The sequence below is a fragment of the Sapajus apella genome, unplaced genomic scaffold, assembly GCF_009761245.1.
Source record: "Sapajus apella isolate SASKATOON/1434 unplaced genomic scaffold, GSC_monkey_1.0 scaffold490, whole genome shotgun sequence".
Classification (NCBI taxonomy): Eukaryota; Metazoa; Chordata; class Mammalia; order Primates; family Cebidae; genus Sapajus; species Sapajus apella.
This window is the reverse complement of record NW_022437420.1, coordinates 17,489-34,205: the sequence shown is the minus strand read 5'-3', so window position 1 is coordinate 34,205 and position 16,717 is coordinate 17,489. Positions and strand designations below refer to the sequence as shown.

The following is a 16,717-nucleotide window of genomic DNA, read 5'->3' as shown; positions in this document are numbered from 1 at the left end:
GCCCCAAATGTCCCCAAGTAGACTTCTGCCGGCCCGGTTCTGGCCTCCTCCTGCTGGCCTCGGTGGTTCCAAACATTGGGTCCTGAAGTCGGCCTCTCCAGACCCAGCTCCTGTCCTCCTGGCGTCTCCTCCCCATGGGCACAAAACGTCCTCACGTGGTCCCCTCCAGGGCCAGCTCCGGCCTCCCAACAGCCCCTTGGGGTCCAGCTCCTGCCTCTCCTCAGCCTCTCCAGGAGGTCCAGCATAGGCCTCCCTTTTGGCGGCCTCCCCAGGCCAGATCATCCTCCTGGCCATGTCTACCGGCTCACATCCTGCCTCCCGGCAGCTTCTTTTGGCTCGGCTCCTGGCCAGCTTCCAGCGGCCTTTCTGTTGGCCCGAAGCTTTCTCAAGTGGGGCTTTCCAGGCCTCCATTCTGTCTCCCCGTGGCCCTAATAGGCCCTGCTACCACCTGACTTTGGCCACTCCGGGGCCAGCTCTGGACTCCCCACTGCCTCCTCCGGCTGCTGCCTGCTGGTGGCTTCCCCAGGCCAAGATCCTGCCTGCCTGCCTGCATCCCGGCTTTGTCCACAGGCCCAGCACCTCCCTCACACTGGCCCGTTGAGGCCCAGCTCATGCCTGTGGCAAACCTCTCTGGACCCAGCTCTCGTCTCACGCTGGCCTCGAGTCTAGGCCCAGGTCCTGCCTCACACCGGCCTTCCTCAGCCCAACTCGCCTGTCATGGACTCCTCTGGGCCAACTCCTGCCTCCCGGTGGCCAGTCCACACCCGAAGCTTCTTCTCCGGGCCCAGCCTCCGCCTTTCAGTGGACCCTGCAAGCCCAGCTCATGGCATCACCGTTGCCTCTGCTTAGGCCCAGCTCCTGCCTCTGTGGCAGTCTGTATCCACAGGCCCAGCCCCCAGCCTCCCCATGGCCCCATCCTGGCCAAGCCAGTGCCTCCCGGCGGCCCTTCCGGGCCCAGCATTGGCCTTCTGGCATCCTCTCTGGGCACAGAACGTTTTCAGGTAGGCCTCTGGGGGCCCAGCTCCTCCTCTCAGCGGCGTCTATGGCCCCAACTTCCGAATTTGCCTCTCAGTAAGCTCTGTGGACTCGGCGCCGGCCCAGCTCCTGACGGCCTTTGTAGGCCCGAAAGCTCAGGTGCTCAACTCAGGCTGTCCAGGTCCAACCAGCTCGTGCTTTACGCTGGCCTCTCCAGGCTCGGCTCTTGCCCTCCCAGGGCGTCTCCAGGCCCCAGATGTTCCCGAATTGGCTTCTGCCAGCCCGGCTACTGCTGCCTCCTCCCGCTAGCCTGGGAAGGCCCAAGCATTGGGTCCTGAAGTCTGCCTCTGCAGGCCCAGCTCCTGCCCTCCCGGCGGTCCCCCAACATGGCGCAATACATTGTCACATGGGCCCCTCCAGGGCCAGCTCCTGCCTCCTGGCGGCCTGTCCAAGCCCAAAGTTTCCTCTCCAGGCCCAGCCTCCCAAGGCCCGGCTCCTGTTTGCACTAGGCCACTCTGGGCCCAGCCTCTGCCTCTCAGTGGACCCTCCAGACCCAGCTCGTGGCCTCATCGTGGCCTCCGCTCAGCCCAGCTCCTGCCTCTGTGGCAGCTTGTTTCCATGGGCCCAGCCCTCTGCCTCCCCGTGGCCCCCTCAGGCCAAGCCGGTGCCTCCTGGTGGCCTTCCCGGGTCCAGCGTTGGTCTTCTAGCATCCTTTCTGTTTCCAGAACGTCTTCAGGTCAGCCTCTTGGGGCCCAGCTCCTCCCAGCGGCGTCTACGGGCCCACCTTTCATCCTCACCTCACAGCAAGCTCTGTGGACTCGGCTCCTACCCAGCTCCTGGTGGCCTCTGTAGGCCCGAAAGCTCAGGCCCTCGATCAGGCTCTCCAGGCCCACCCAGCTCATGCCTCACGCTGGCCTCTCCAGCTCAGCTCCTGCCCTCCCAGGGCTCCTCCAAGTCCCAAACGTCCCCAAGTCAGCTTCTGCCGTCCTGGTTCCAGCCTCCTCCTGCTGGTCTCGGCAGGCCCAAGCATTAGGTCCTGAAGTCGGCCTCTCCAGTCCCAGCTCCTGCCCTCCTGGCATCCCTTTCCATGGGTACAAAACGCCCTCACATGGGCCCCTCCAGGGCCAGCTCCTGCCTCCCAACGGCCCCCTGGGGCCCAGCTTTTGCCTCCCTGCAGCCTCTCCAGGAGTTCCAGCCTATGCCTCCCTTCTGGCAGCCTCCCCAGGCCCAGATCATCCTCCCGGCTTCGTCTACCGGCCCATGTCCTGCCTCCAGGCAGCTTCTTTTGGCTCGGCTGCTGGCCAGCTTCCAGTGGCCCTTCCTCTGTCAGCCAGAATCTTTCTCAAGTGGGGCTTTCCAGGCCTCCATTCTGCCTCCCCGTGGTCCCGATAGGCCCTGCTACTGCCTGACATTGACCGCTCCGGGCCCAGCCCTGCACTCCCCACAGCCTCCCCAGCACCAGCTGCTGCCTGCTGGCGGCTTCCCTAGGCCAAGATCCTGCCTGCCTGCCTGCATCCTGGCTGTGTCCACAGGCCCAGCACCTCCCTCACACTGGCCCATTGAGGCCCAGCTCGTGCCTGTGGCAAACCTCTCTGGACCCAGCTCTCACCTCGCGCTGGCCTCAAGTGTAGGCTCACCTATCACGGACTCTCATGGGCCAACTCCTGCCTCCCGGCAGCCTGTCCAGGCCCAAAGCTTCCTCTCTGGGCCCGGCCTTCCTAGGCCCGGCTCCTCCCTGCACTAGGCCCCTCTGGGCCCAGACTTTGCCTTTCAGTGGACCCTCCAGGTCCAGCTCGTGGCATCACCATGGCCTCTGCTCAGGCCCAGCTCCTGCCTCTGTGGTATCCTGTATCCACAGTCCCCGCCCCCGGCCTCCCAGTGCCTCCTGGCGGCCCTCCCAGGCCCAGCGTTGGCCTTCTGGCATCCTCTCTGAGCCCAGAACGTCTTTAGGTAGGCCTCTCGGGGCCCAGCTCCTCCTCTTGGTGGTGTCTACGGGCTCAACCTCTGAATTTGCCTCTCAGCAACCTCTGTGGACTCGGTGCCTGCACAGCTCCCAACGGCCTTTGTAGGCCCGAAATTTCAGGTGCTCGATTCAGGCTGTCCAGGCCCATTCAGCTCATGCCTCACCAGACTTCTTCTCCAGGCTTGGCTCCTGCCCTCCCATGGTGTCTCCAGGCCCCAGACATTCCCGAGTCGGCTTCTGCCAGCCCGGCTCATGCTGCCTCCTCTGGCTGTCCTGGGGAGGCCTAAGCATTGGGTCCTGAAGTCCGCCTCTGCAGGCCTAGCTCCTGCCCTCCCGGCAGAACTCAACATGGGTGCAATATATCATTATGTGGGCTTCTCCAGGGCCAGCTCTTGCCTCCCAGTGGCCCTCTGGGGCCCAGCTCCTGCCTCCTGTTGGCCTTTCCAGGAGGCTTAGCCTCTGTCTCCCTACTGGTGGCCTCCCCAGGCCTGGATCCTCCTCCTGGCCACATCTACAGGCTGTTTTGCCTCCCGGCAGCCTCTTTTGGCTGGGCTCCTGGCCAGCTCCCGGCGGCCTTTCGTCCATCAGCCCGAAGCTTCCTCAAGTGATGCCTCCCGGACGTCCCTTCTGTCTCCCGGTGGCCTCTACAGGCCCAGCTACCTCCTGACAGTGGCCTCTCCAGGCCCAGCTCTGGCATCCCCCCAGCCTCCCTAGCAGCAGCCCTGCCTGCCGGCGGCTTCCCCAGGCCAAGATCCTGCCTGCCTGCCTACCGGCTGCATCCACAGGCCCAGTGCCGCCCTCAACGCTGGCCAGTTGAGGCCCAGCTCATGCCTCTGGCAGACGTCTCTGGACCCAGCTCTCACCTGGCACTGGTCTTGAGTTTGGGCCCAGGTCCTCCCTCGCACCAGCCTTTCTTGGCCCAGCTCACCTCTCATGGTTTCTCCTGGGTCAGCTCCTGCCTCCCGGCGTCCTGTCCAGACCCGAAGCTTCCTCTCCGGGCCCAGCCTCCTAAGGCCTGGCTCCTGCCTGCGCCAGACCCCTCTGGGCCCAGACTCTGCCTCTCAGTGGACCCTCCAGACCCAACTCGTGGCCTCACTGTGGCCTCTGCTCAGCCAGGCTCCTGCCTCTGTGGCAACCTCTATCCACAGGGCCCACCACGAGCCTCCCCATGGCCCCATCAGGCCAAGCTGGTGCCTCCTGGTGGCACTTTCATGCCCAGCGTTGGTCTTCTGACATCATCTCCGGGCCCAGAATGTCTTCAGGTCAGCCTCTTTTGGCCCAGCTCTTCCTCCCTTTTGTGTCTGGAAGCCCAACTCTTGCCTTGCAAAACCCCGGTTGGTCCAGCTTCTCCCCACTCCTTGGTAACCTCTGTACACCTCAGCCTTTCTCAAATGGGCTTTTCAGGCCCTCCTTCAGCCTCCCAGTGGTCCAGACAGTCCCAGCGCTTTCCTCAAAGCTGTCTCTCAAAGCCTAGCTATTATCTTACGTGGGCCTTCCGAGGCTTATTTAATACCTGTTTTTCAACCCTTTTGGCAGGTCTTTCTTTTGTACACACTGGCGTCTCCAAGACCATCTGCTTAGTCACGTCTGCCTCTGAAGATGCAACTTCTGTTTTACAGTGGACTTTTTTACCTCAGTTCCTGCCTCACGACGGCCTCTTCAGGCTTTTCTCCTGCCTCTTAGTGGACACTCGTCTCATCTCTTTCATGGTGACTGTTTCTGCAGTGCACTCGCATTAAAATGAATGGCCTCTTCTCTATCCAGCTCTATATGTCTGATTTTCAACTGCATCTAGAATCCCAAAGCTTCCCTGGACTCTCATGTGTTTAGTTCCTAGCAGTGTGCTTTGGCTAAATGCCTGTGTCAACTTTTAATCTTGAAAGTGTATTTCTGACAAATTTGTAGTAAATTCTGCCTGTGTCATTTTGCAGTGTGGTCTGTTTTATTTAATGTCTCATTGTTTTTCTTGTCGTCTGGGAGTTCGGAGTGGAATGGGCCTCTGCTTTGGCTGTTTGTCTTTGCCCCGGATATGGTAGCTGCTCATTTCATTTCTTCTTTTTTAATATTTTTTACTGTTAACCTTTTTTTATCCTCTTGCTGTCACCCAGGCTTGGGTGTCATCATGTGATCATGTCTCCACTGCAGCTTTGTCCTTTTGGCCTCCAGTGATTTTCCCCAGTCATCATCTTCAGTAAGTGGGACTACACGCTGATGTTGCCATTTCTGGCTAATTTCTGATTTGGTTTGAGAGGTTGGTTCTCACTCTGTTGCTTAGGGTGGTCTTTTTTTTTTTTTTTTTTTTTCTGTGATGGAGTCTCACTCAGTTGCCCAGTCTAGAGTGCAGTGGCAGGATCTCAGCTCACTGCAGCCTCGGCCTCCTGGGTTCAAGTGATTCTCCTACCTTAGCCTCCTGAGTACCTGGGATTATAGGTGCGTGCCACCAAGACGGGCTAATTTTTGTATTATTAATATAGATGGGGTTTTACCATGTTGTTCAGGTAGGCTGGTCTTAAACTTTTGGATACAAATAATCCTCTTTCCTGGGCCTCTCAAAATGCTGAGATTACAAATATGAACCATCATCCATGGCCTGTCCTTTGCTTGCCATGAAGTACTAAGAATTTACTTTTTGATTAATATACTATAGTTATATACATTTGTGAATATATAGATATTTTAAAGTTTTCTGGGGTATCAATTTTTTCTTTCTTTTTTGAGACAAGTTACTGCTTTGTCATTCAGGCTGAAGTGCAGTGGTGTGATCTCGACTCACTGCAACTCCTGCCTTCTTGGCTTGAGTGATCTTCCCACCTTGGCCTCCTGAGTAACTGGGAGAGCCGCCATGCCCATCTAATTTTTATATTTGTGTAGAGATGGAGTCTCACCATGTTTCCTGGGCCAGTTTCAAACTCTTGGCTCAAGTGATCCTCCCCGCTCAACCTCCCACTGTGCTGGAATTACAACTGTGAGCCACTACATCTGGTTTGTCATTTTCTTTTTATGGATCATTAAGAATTTACCTTTTAATTAGTATACTGCAAACATATATATGTAGATATGTGTGTATATATATATGTGAATATTTGTGTGTATATCTTTTTTTTATGTTTATGTATGTTTATTTTTTAATTGCATTTTAGGTTTCAGGATACATGTGAAGAACATGCAAGATTGTTGCATAGGTATACACGTGGCAGTGTGATTTACTGCCTTCCTCCCCCTCACCTATATCTGCATTTCTCCCCATGCCATCCCCCCCAAACTCCCCTCCCGCAGCTGTCCCTCCCCTATTTCCCTCCAGCAGACCCCAGTGTTTAGTGCTCCCCTCCCTGTGTCCATGTGTTCTCATTGTTCAACACCTGCCTATGAGTGAGAACATGCGGTGTTTGATTTTCTGCTCCTGTGTCAGTTTGCTGAGAATGATGGCTTCCAGTTTCATCCATGTCCCTAAAAGGACACGAACTCATTGATTTTGATGGCTGCATAATATTCCATGGTGTATATGTGCCACATTTTCCCTTTCCAGTCTATCATCAATGGGCATTTGGGTTGATTCCAGATCTTTACTATTGTAAACTGTGCTGCAATGAACATTTACATGCATGTGTCCTTATAGTAGAATTATTCATAATCCTTTGGATATATACCCAGTAATTGGTCAAATGGAATTTCTATTACTAGGTCCTTGAGGAATCGCCACACTGTCTTCCACAATGGTTGAACTAATTTACACTCCCACCAACAGTGTAAAAGTGTTCCTATTTCTCCACATCCTCTCCAGCATCTGTTGTCTCCAGATGTTTTAATGATCGCCATTCTAACTGGCGTGAGATGGTATCTCAATGTAGTTTTGATTTGCATTTCTCTAATGACCAGTGATAATGAGCATTTTTTCATATGTTTGTTGGCCTCATGTATGTCTTCTTTTGTAAAGTATCTGTTCATATCCTTTGCCCACTTTTGAATGGGCTTATTTGTTTTTTCTTGTAAATCTGTTTTTGTTCTTTGTAAATTCTGGATATCAGCCCTTTGTCAGATGTAAACTGCAAAAATTTTCTCCCATTCTGTTTGTTGCCGATTCACTCTAATGACTGTTTCTTTTGCCGTACAGAAGCTGTGGAGTTTGATTAGGTTTCATTTTTCTATTTTGGCTTTTGTTGCCAATGCTTTTGGTGTTTTGGTTATGAAGTCCTTGCCTACGCCTATGTTCTGAATGGTTTTGCCTAGATTTTCTTCTAGGGTTTTTATGGTGTTAGGTCTTATGTTTAAGTCTTTAATCCATCTAGAGTTAATTTTAGTGTAAGGTGTCAGGAAGGGGTCCAGTTTCTACTTTCTGCACATGGCTAGCCAGTTTTCCCAACACCATTTATTAAACAGGGAATCCTTTCCCTATTGCTTGTTTTTGTCAGGTTTGTCAAAGATCAGATGGTTGTAGATACGTTGTGTTGTCTCCGAGGCCTCTGTTCTGTTCCATTGGTCTATATCTCTGTTTTGGTACCAGTACCATGCTGTTTTGATTACTGTAGACTTGTAGTATAGTTTGAAATCCGGTAGTGTGATGTCTCCCGCCTTGTTCTTTTTGCTTAGAATTGACTTGGCTATGCATTCTCTCTTTTCATTCCATATGAAGTTTAAGGTGTTTTTTTCCAGTTCTGTGAAGAAGGTCATTGGTAGCTTGATGAGGATAGCGTTGAATCTGTGAATTACTTTGGGCAGTATGACCATTTTCACGATATTGATTCTTCCTAACCATGAGCATGGAATATTTCTCCATCTGTTTGTGTCCTCTTTTATTTCGTTGACCAGTGGTTTGTAGTTCTCCTTGAAGAGGTCCTATACGTTCCTTGTTAGCTGTATTCCTAGGTATTTTATTCTTTGTTGCAGTTGTGAATGGCAGTTCATTCTTGATTTGGCTCTCTTTAAGTCTGTTATTGGTGAATAGGAATGCTTGTGATTTTTGCACATTGATTTTTTATCCTGAGACTTTTCTGAAGTTGCTTATCAGTTTCAGGAGACTTTGGGCTGAGATGATGTGGTCTTCTAGATATACAATCATGTCATCTGCAAATAGAGACAATTTGACTTCCTCCTTTCCTATTTGAATACCCTTTATTTCTTTTTCTTGCCTGATTGCTCTGGCTAGAACTTCCAGTACCATATTGAATAGGAGTGGTGAGAGAGGGCATCCTTGTCTAGTGCCACATTTCAAGGGGAATGCTTCCAGTTTTTGCCCATTCAGTATGATATTGGCTGTTGGTTTGTCATAAATAGCTTTTATTATTTTGAGATACGTTCCATCGATACCTAGCTTATTGAGCGTTTTTAGCATAAAGGGCTGTTGAATTTTGTCAAAGGCCTTCTCAGTATCAATTGAGATAATCATGTGGTTTTTGTCTTTGGTTCTGTTTATGTGGTGAATTGCATTTATAGGCTTGTGTATGTTGAACCAGCCTTGCATCCCCGGGATGAAGCCTACTTGATCATGGTGGATAATCTTTTTGATGTGCTGTTGCAATTGGCTTGCCAGTATTTTATTGAAGATTTTTGCATCAGTGTTCATCATGGATATTGGCCTGAAGTTTTCTTTTCTGGTTGAGTATCTGCCAGGTTTTGGTATCAGGATGATGTTGGCCTCATAAAATGATTTGGGAAAGATTCCCTCTTTTTTGGATTATTTGGAATAGTTTCAGAAGGAATGGTACCAGCTCCTCTTTGTATGTCTGGTAGAATTTGGCTGTGAACCCGTCTGGACCTGGGCTTTTTTTGGGTGGTAGGCTCTTAATTGCTTCCTCAACTTCAGACCTTGTTATTGGTCTATTCAGGGTTTTGACTTCTTACTTGTTTAGGCTTGCACATTTCTTGGATACTTTGTTCATTCCTTTTTACCCCTTTTTCTCTAATCTTGCCTCCTCATTTTATTTCACTGAATTGCTCTTCGACCTCTGATATCCTTTCTTCTGCTTGGTCAATTCGGCTGTTGAAACTTGTGCATGCTTTGTGAAGTTCTCGGTTGCGTTTTTCAGCTTCATCAATTCACTTATATTCCTCTCTAATTTGTCCATTCTCATTAGCATTTCATCAAATCTTTTTTCAACGTTCTTAGTTTCTTTGCATTGGGTTAGAACATGTTCTTTTAGCTCATGGAAGTTCCTTATTACCCACCTTCTGAAGTCTGAATCTGTCATTTCATTACACTCATTCTCCATCCAGTCTTATTCCCTTGCTGGTGCGGAGTTTTGAACCCTTGTAGGATGAGAGGTGTTCTGGTTTCAGGTGTGTTCATCCTTTTTGCACTGGTTTCTTCCCATCTTTGTGGATTTATCCACCTGTCGTCTTTGTAGTTGCTGACTTTCAGATTGGGTCTCTGAGTGGGCATCTAATTTGTTGATAATGAAGTTATTTCTGTTTCTTAGTTTTCCTTCTAACAGTCTGGCCCCTCTGCTGTAGGGCTGCTGAGGTCCACTCCAGGCCCTGCTTGCCTGGGGATCACCTGCAGCAGCTGCAGAACAGTAACGGTTGCTACCAGTTTCTTTTTCTGCTATCTTTGTCCCTGAAGGATACCTGCTAAATATCAGCGTGATCTCTCCTTTATGAGGTGACTCTTTGGATATATGGGGGTCAGGGAGCTGCTTGAGGAGACAGTCTGTCCTTTATTGGAGCTCAAGTGCTGAGTTGTGAGCTCCTTTTTTCATTCAGGGCTGGTGGGCAGGTACTTTTAGGTCTGCTGCAGCAGAACTCATAAACACCTTTTTTTTTCCCCAGGTGCTCTGTCCCAGGGAGCTAAGGCTTTATTTATGAGTTTCCGTTGTGCTGCTGCCTTTTTTTTTTTTTCAGGGCTGCCCTGTGCAGCAAGTAGGCAGCCTAGTCACTGCTTACCTGCAGAGGCTTTGCTGAGCTGCTGTGGGCTCCGCCCCGCTGTCGTGTGAACTTCCCTGCAGTCTGTTTATATGGGTGTAGTTAGAACTGTCTCAGCATTGGTGGCCTGCCTCTGTAATGGCGGATTCTCACTGTAATGGCGGGTTGCATCGGCAATGGTGGGCTGCCTCGGCAATGGCGGACGCCCCTCCCCCACAGAGCTGGACCGTCAAGGGTTCAGCTGCGCTTGCTGTGAAACTCTCAATCCAAAGAGTTTCCGATTGCTGCTCTTCTGTGGGGGTGTGACCAGCCAAGCTTGATCACCTGCCTCCCTGCCTCAGAGCCTTTTGCTCTCCAGATGAACGACTCTCTCCCAGGTGTTCCAGTCACCTGTTGAAAAGGTGCCGGGGTCTATGTGATTTCCCCTGCGGTGACTCACTGCGCTGGCTGAAACAGCAGTGCTGAGATTCGTGGGGCCTTTTTGTTTGTTTGTTTGTTTTTGCCTGGGAATCTCCTGGCCTGGATCCCTGCCTCAGACCCCCCTTTAGTCAGATGAATGGGCAACTGCACCTTCTCAGGGTTCCAATCACCAGCCAAAGGGGCACCCGGACCAGTGTATTTTGTACAGAGAACTGCCGTGCGGGGTGTCGCAAAGCAGCTGTGTGGGCCAAAACAGCCACGGGGACCAAAACGGCAGCGCCAGCCAAAACAGTCATGCTGGCGACCCGTGGGGCTCCTCAGCCTGGAATATCCTGGTCTGTGGGCACGAAAAATCCGTCTGGAAATGCAGCATCCACTCACCCTCCGCGCTTTCACTGGGAGCTGCAATCCCGAGCTGTTCCTAAATGGCCATCTTGGATCCGGATTCAATTTTTTTTAACTTCCCCCTCACGTTTTCTTTAATAAGCATATGTCTTTAAAATGGAAATTGAATTTCAAAATATGTTTAGAAAAAATGCATTAACTTCATGTATATAGATAGACACAGGTATGTATATTAATTAATGCAAGCAATGTGCAGGAATTTAGGGAAATTTAAAACTTCCCAAGGCTTCCAGTAAGAATATTTCACATGGCAGCTATTACCAGTGCAGTATGAGAATCAGAGAATCAATTAATTCTGCTTTTGAAAGGGGATTTCTACTATCTATTGCTGCATCACAAATTACCCCAAACTTTCACAGCTTAAAACAATAAACATTTATTATTTCACACAGTTTCCATAGGTTAGGAACCTAGAAGTGACTTAGCTGAGTGTCTCAGGCTCAGGGTCTCTGGTGGGATTAAGTCAAACTACGAGCCATCATCTGAAGGTTTACCTAGGGCTGGAGCGTCTACTTCCAAGATGGTCATCCATGTAGCTATTGGCAGAAGTCTTCAAGGCCTTGCCACATGGGCCTCTCCATGGGGCTGCCTGACTATCCTCACAACATAGCATCTGGCTTCCACTGGATGGAATAATGTGTGTGTGTATGGGAAAGAGAGAGAGAGAGCCACAATGCCTTTTGTGATCTAACCTAGGAAAAGTCATACATCATTTCTACCATATTCCCAGACCAATCCTGCAGTGTGGGAGAGGACTACACATATCCAAGGTGGGGATCATTAGAGACCCTTAAGAACCATCGTGTTCAATCCTCATGGGAGTCTAGAGAAACTAAAATTTTTTCACAAAGCAAGAAATATTGAGATTGTTAGTCAAAGTCATTTAAACCTATCAAGGAAATAGCTATTTGAATCCTATTTCATATTCTGACTCAGCAGACATATTTTTTTTCTGAAAACAATGTCTTAAAGATTATGAGTGTAATGTGACTTTAAAATGTTAATTGTTTTTTACTTCTTGGAAAGTTACACAATTTTATTTCTTGTTGCCCAGGCTAGAGTGCAATGGTGTGATAGCTCACTGCAACAACTGCCTCCCTGGTTCAAGTGATTCTTCTGCCTCAGCCTCCCAAGTGGCTGGTATTACAGGTGTGTGCCACCACACCCACCTAATTTTTGTATTTTTAGTAGAGACAGGGTTTCACCATATTGGCCTGGCTGGTCTCGAACTCCTGACCTTGTGATCCACCCATTTTGACTTCCGAGGTGCTGGGGCTTACAGGTGTGAGCCACCGTGCCCAGCCTGATGTTCTTTAAACAGTCAGCATTTTTCTACTTATTTTGACATTTCAACTAATAAATTAAAAATTAAGAATTTATAAAATTAGATATGCCCACTCTTTTAAATATTCACTTCTGAGGTAAATAGATCTTAATGTTTCAGTATATCCAAACCTAAACTGTCAGATTCTATTAAATGCTTTAAACATTTTAAGAAACAGAAGATACACCCAGAATGTCACAATCATTATATCAAACCAGTTATAAAAATGTTAACTTCGCTGGGCATGGTGGCTCACACCTATAATCCCAGCACTTTGGGAGGTCTAGGTGGGCAGATCACTAGGTCAGGAGATCGAGACCATCCTGGCTAACACCGTGAAACCCTGCCTTTACTAAAAATACAAACAATTAGCCAGGCATGGTAGCAACCAGGTACTCGGGAGGCTGAGGCAGGAGAATCGCTTGGACCTGGGATATTGGAGGTTGCGGTGAGCCTAGATTGCACCATTGCACTCTAGCATGGCCACAGAGTGAGACTTCATCTCAAAAAAAGAAAGTTAACTGCATGGACTTAATTTTTTTTCTTATTTGAACACTTTCCCTGGATTCTGATTTTGCATATGTTCTAGGTTTATGTTATTCTTTTTTTTTTTAAAGACAGTCTCACATTATTGCCAAGGCTAGAGTGAAGTGGTACAATCTCAGCTCACTGCAACCTCTGCTTCCTGGATTCAAGTGGCTCTTGTGCCTCAATCTCTTGAGTAGCTAGGATTACAAGCATGCACCACCAGGTCCAGATAATTATCATATTTTCAGTAGAAATGGGGTTTCACCATGTGGACCAGGCTGGTCTCAAACTCCTGACCTCAAGTGATCTGCCTGCCTCAGCCTCCCAAAGTGCTGGGATTACAGGCATGAGTCACTGCACCTGGTTGAATTTATGTTATTCTACCATGTAGTCTTTTTTTTGAGACAGAGTCTCACTCTGTCACCAAGCTGGAGGGCAGTGGCGTGATCTCAACTCACTACAACCTCTGATTCCCTGGTTCAAGAGAGTCTCCTGCATAAGCCTCCTGAATAGCTGGGACTACAGTCATGAGCCAGCTAATTTTTATATTCTTAGTAGAGATGGGGTTTCATCATGTTGGCTGGTTGGTCTCAATCTCCTGACCTCATGATCTGTCCGTCTCGGCTTCTAAAAGTGCTGGGATTACAGCCATGAGCCACCACATCTGGACTTAAAGTTTTAATTTTTGAACGATTTTAATGATTTACACGTTCAAAAAATAAGATTAGAAGGATAGAGTTTTTCCTATCCTCAAATACAAAATTATATACAAACAGATACAAATTAATCTAATTGTGCAGAATATTGATATAACCATACAGAAGAAGAAAAAATAATACAAGGAATGTTTAACACAGTGCTGTCATTGTACACTCCAAGGACAAAAAGAACCATAGAAAACAATCTCACACATCATGTAGAAAGTTTGTTTTTATTTGGGGTATTGTTACCACAATTCCAAAAGCATTTAGTGTATATGTAGGATTTAGCATTCATCATTGATGTTGCTGGGGTAGAGACCAGGGCTCTAACTCTGGAAGAAAGGAGATAAAAATACAGAACTGGTGAAGGAAAAGAAGAAACCAACTGGTGTTTAAAAAGTGTGTGTGTGCATGTGTGTGTGTGTGTGTGTGTGTTTCAACAGAGCTCTATTGCTAAGTACTACTTCCCACTGAATTTTTCCTTTGAGAAACTTCTGATCCAATGACTGGGGCAGGGCAAGTATAGGTAAACCTGGACCATCAGGGAGCAGTGGCTCATGCCTTTAATCACCAGAGGTGGGTGGAACACCAGAGGCCAGGAGTTCAAGACCAGCGTGGCCAACATGGTGAAATCCCATCTCTACTAAAAATACAAAAATTACCTGGGTGTGGTGCCAGGCACCTTTAGTCCCAGTTAAAATGGAGGTTGAGGCAGGAGAATCCCTTGAACCCAGGGAGCAGAGGTTGCAGTGAATCGAGACCTCACCACTGCACTCCACGCTGGGTGACAGAGTGAGAGCCTGTCTCAAAAAACAAAAAAAAGACACTTTTAGGCCAGGCACAGTGGCTCATGCCTGTAATTCCAGCACTTTGGAAGGCTGAGGTGGTTGGATCACTTGAGGCCAGGAGTTCGAGACCAAACTGGCCAACATGCTGAAACTCCATCTCTTTTAAAAATACAATAATTAGCTGGGCATAGTGGCACATGCCTCTAATCCCAGCTATTTGGGAGGTTGAGGCAAGAGAATTGCATGAACCCAGGAAGCAGAGGATGTAGTGAGCCAAGATCGTGCCCCTGCACTCCAGCCTGGGTAATAGAGAGAGACCTGTCTCAGAAAGAAAGAAAAAAGAAAAGAAAAGAAAAGAAGGAGGGAGGAAGGAAGGAAGAAAGAAAGAAAGGAAGGAAGGAAAAAAGGAAGAAAGAAGGAAAAGAAGAAGGAAGGAAAAAGGAGAGAGAGGAGAAAGAAAGAAAGAGAGAAAGAAGACAGAGGAGAAAGGAAAAGAAAGAGAGAGAGAGAAAAGAACTTGGATAATACGTTGGTGCCAGAAAGTAAGGAAGAAAAGAAAGAAAGAAGGAAAGAAGCAAGGAAATAAAAAGAAAAAATGAAAGATGGAAAGAGAAAGAAGGAAAGAGAGAAAGAAAATCAGAAAGAAGAGAAAGAAAGAGAGAAGAGAAAGGGAGGAGCTTAGATCATACCTTTGTGCCAGAAAGTAAGGAAATGCAAAGAAACTGATGGATACAAGAGAAGGTGGAAGCTGATGGATACAAGAGAACAGGATGTAAGCTTCAGCTTTAAGAGGCTCCCACTGGCCAATTTTAGAACAATGTTTCTTTTCTTTATCCCTAATACAGTAGTAGAGTTAGAGAACAATTTGAATTCAAAATGAGTAACAGGACTTAAAGGTTATATTTAAAAGTCCATAAGTTAATACAGATAACAAAAAAGTTAAATTTTTAAAAGATGTGAGTGCAACAGACTGAAAAGCTCAGAAACATTACGCCGAAGGAAGGAAGTCAGACTTAATAGATACTGCATGATTCCATTTATAGGAAACTCTAGAATAGGAAATATTGGTGAATGGTGGTAGAAACTAGACCAGTGGCTGCTTCTGTAGAAGATGGGTTGACCAGGAAGGAGCAAGAGAGATCTTTAGAACTTACCTTCACACAGGATCAGAATCACATGTATGTTCACATTCACCAAAAACTGATTAGACAAAAAATATATGGAACAGGTGCAGTGGCTCACACCTGTAAACCCAGCACATTGGGAGGCCCAGGCCAGGGATTGCTTGTACCCAGGAGTTCAAGACCAGCCTGGACAACAGAGGAAGACCTTGTCTCTACTAATATCAAGAAAATGATATAGGCATGGTGGTTAATGCCTGTAGTCCCAGCTACTTGGGAGGCTGAGGCAGGAGGATCCCTGAAGCCCAGGAGGTCAATGCTACATTGAGCTATGATCACACCACTGCATTCCAGCCTCGGTGACAGCATGATCCAGTCACAGAAAAAAAAAAAAAAAAAGAGAAGGAGCCAGGCGTGATGGCTCATGCCTGTAATCCCAGCACTTTTGGATGCCGAGGTAGGTGGATTGCTTGAGCCCAAGTTCAAGATCAGCCTGGGCAACATAGCCAAACCCCATCTCTACAAAAAGTTCAAAAATTAGCTGGGCATGTGGGTGCATGCCTGTAGTCCCAGATGCTTAGGTGGCTGAGCTGGAAAGATTCCTTGAGCCCAGGAGGAGGTTGCAGTGAGCTAAGATCAAGCCACTGCACTCCAACCTGGGTGACAGATCAAGACCTTATATAAAAAACTATGCATTTTTAAAATTTATTTATTTTGGTGGTCTTAGTCTCGCTCTGTTGCCCAGGCTGGAGTGCAGTGGTACAATCTCAGGCACAGCAACCTCTGCCTCCTGGTTCAATTGATTTTCCTGCCTCAGCCTCCTGAATAGCTGGGATTACAGGCAAGCATGCCCAGCTAATTTTTGTGTTTTTAGTGGAGGCAGCGTGTCACCATGTTGGCCACTCTCACTGGTCTTCAACTCCTGGCCTCAGGCAATCCGCCCAGCTCAGCCTCTGAAAGTGCTGGGACTATAGGTGTGGACCACCATGCCTGGCCTGTATATGCATTTGATATCACAATTATTTTTTTTCTGAGATGGAGTGCCGGGGCATGATCTCGGCTCCACCTGTCTGGTTCAAGCAATTCTCCTACCTTATCCTCCCAAGTAGCTGAGATTACCAGCATGTGCCATCACGCCCAGCTGATTTTTATATTTTTAGTAGAAACTGGGCTTCACCATGTTGGCCAGACTGGTTTTGAGCTCCTGACCTCTAGTGATCCACCTATCTTGGCCTCGCAAACTGAATTAAATTTTTTAATGATATGCAGGGAAAACGGAAAGCTACTTTTTACAAAAGAATGCCAACTAAAAATGTAATAGTGTAGAAAATAACCTATATGTGATGGTTTCTTTTCAATTCTCAGTGCCTTAGTTTTAAGCCAGCTACATGGAAATAAAGAGATAAAGAAGCAGAGTGAACAGAGTCACTGCCCTCTCCTTCCTGCCTTCCCTTTCACCCAGGAGCCAAGTGCCTATCAGTAAGGGCCCCCTCAACTACCTGCACCCAACCCCACGAAGAATTTAGTTTAGGCTAGCTTGCAACATAGATAATTGTACCCTTTTTTTTTTTTTTGGAGACGGAGTCTTGCTCTGTCACCCAGGCTGGAGTGCAATGGCGTGGTCTTGGCTCACTGCA

At 48.2% G+C, this 16,717-nt stretch overlaps 1 long non-coding RNA gene and 1 pseudogene across 1 annotated transcript; both read left to right on the top strand.

Annotated features, from left to right (window-relative positions):
• Positions 1-16,717, top strand: part of LOC116545996 — a 36,657-nt pseudogene that overhangs the window by 4,340 nt on the left and 15,600 nt on the right.
• On the top strand, positions 13-4,746 carry LOC116545997. The gene is made up of 2 exons (XR_004266546.1): positions 13-155; positions 4,475-4,746. It is a non-coding gene; the product is annotated as an uncharacterized LOC116545997 (long non-coding RNA).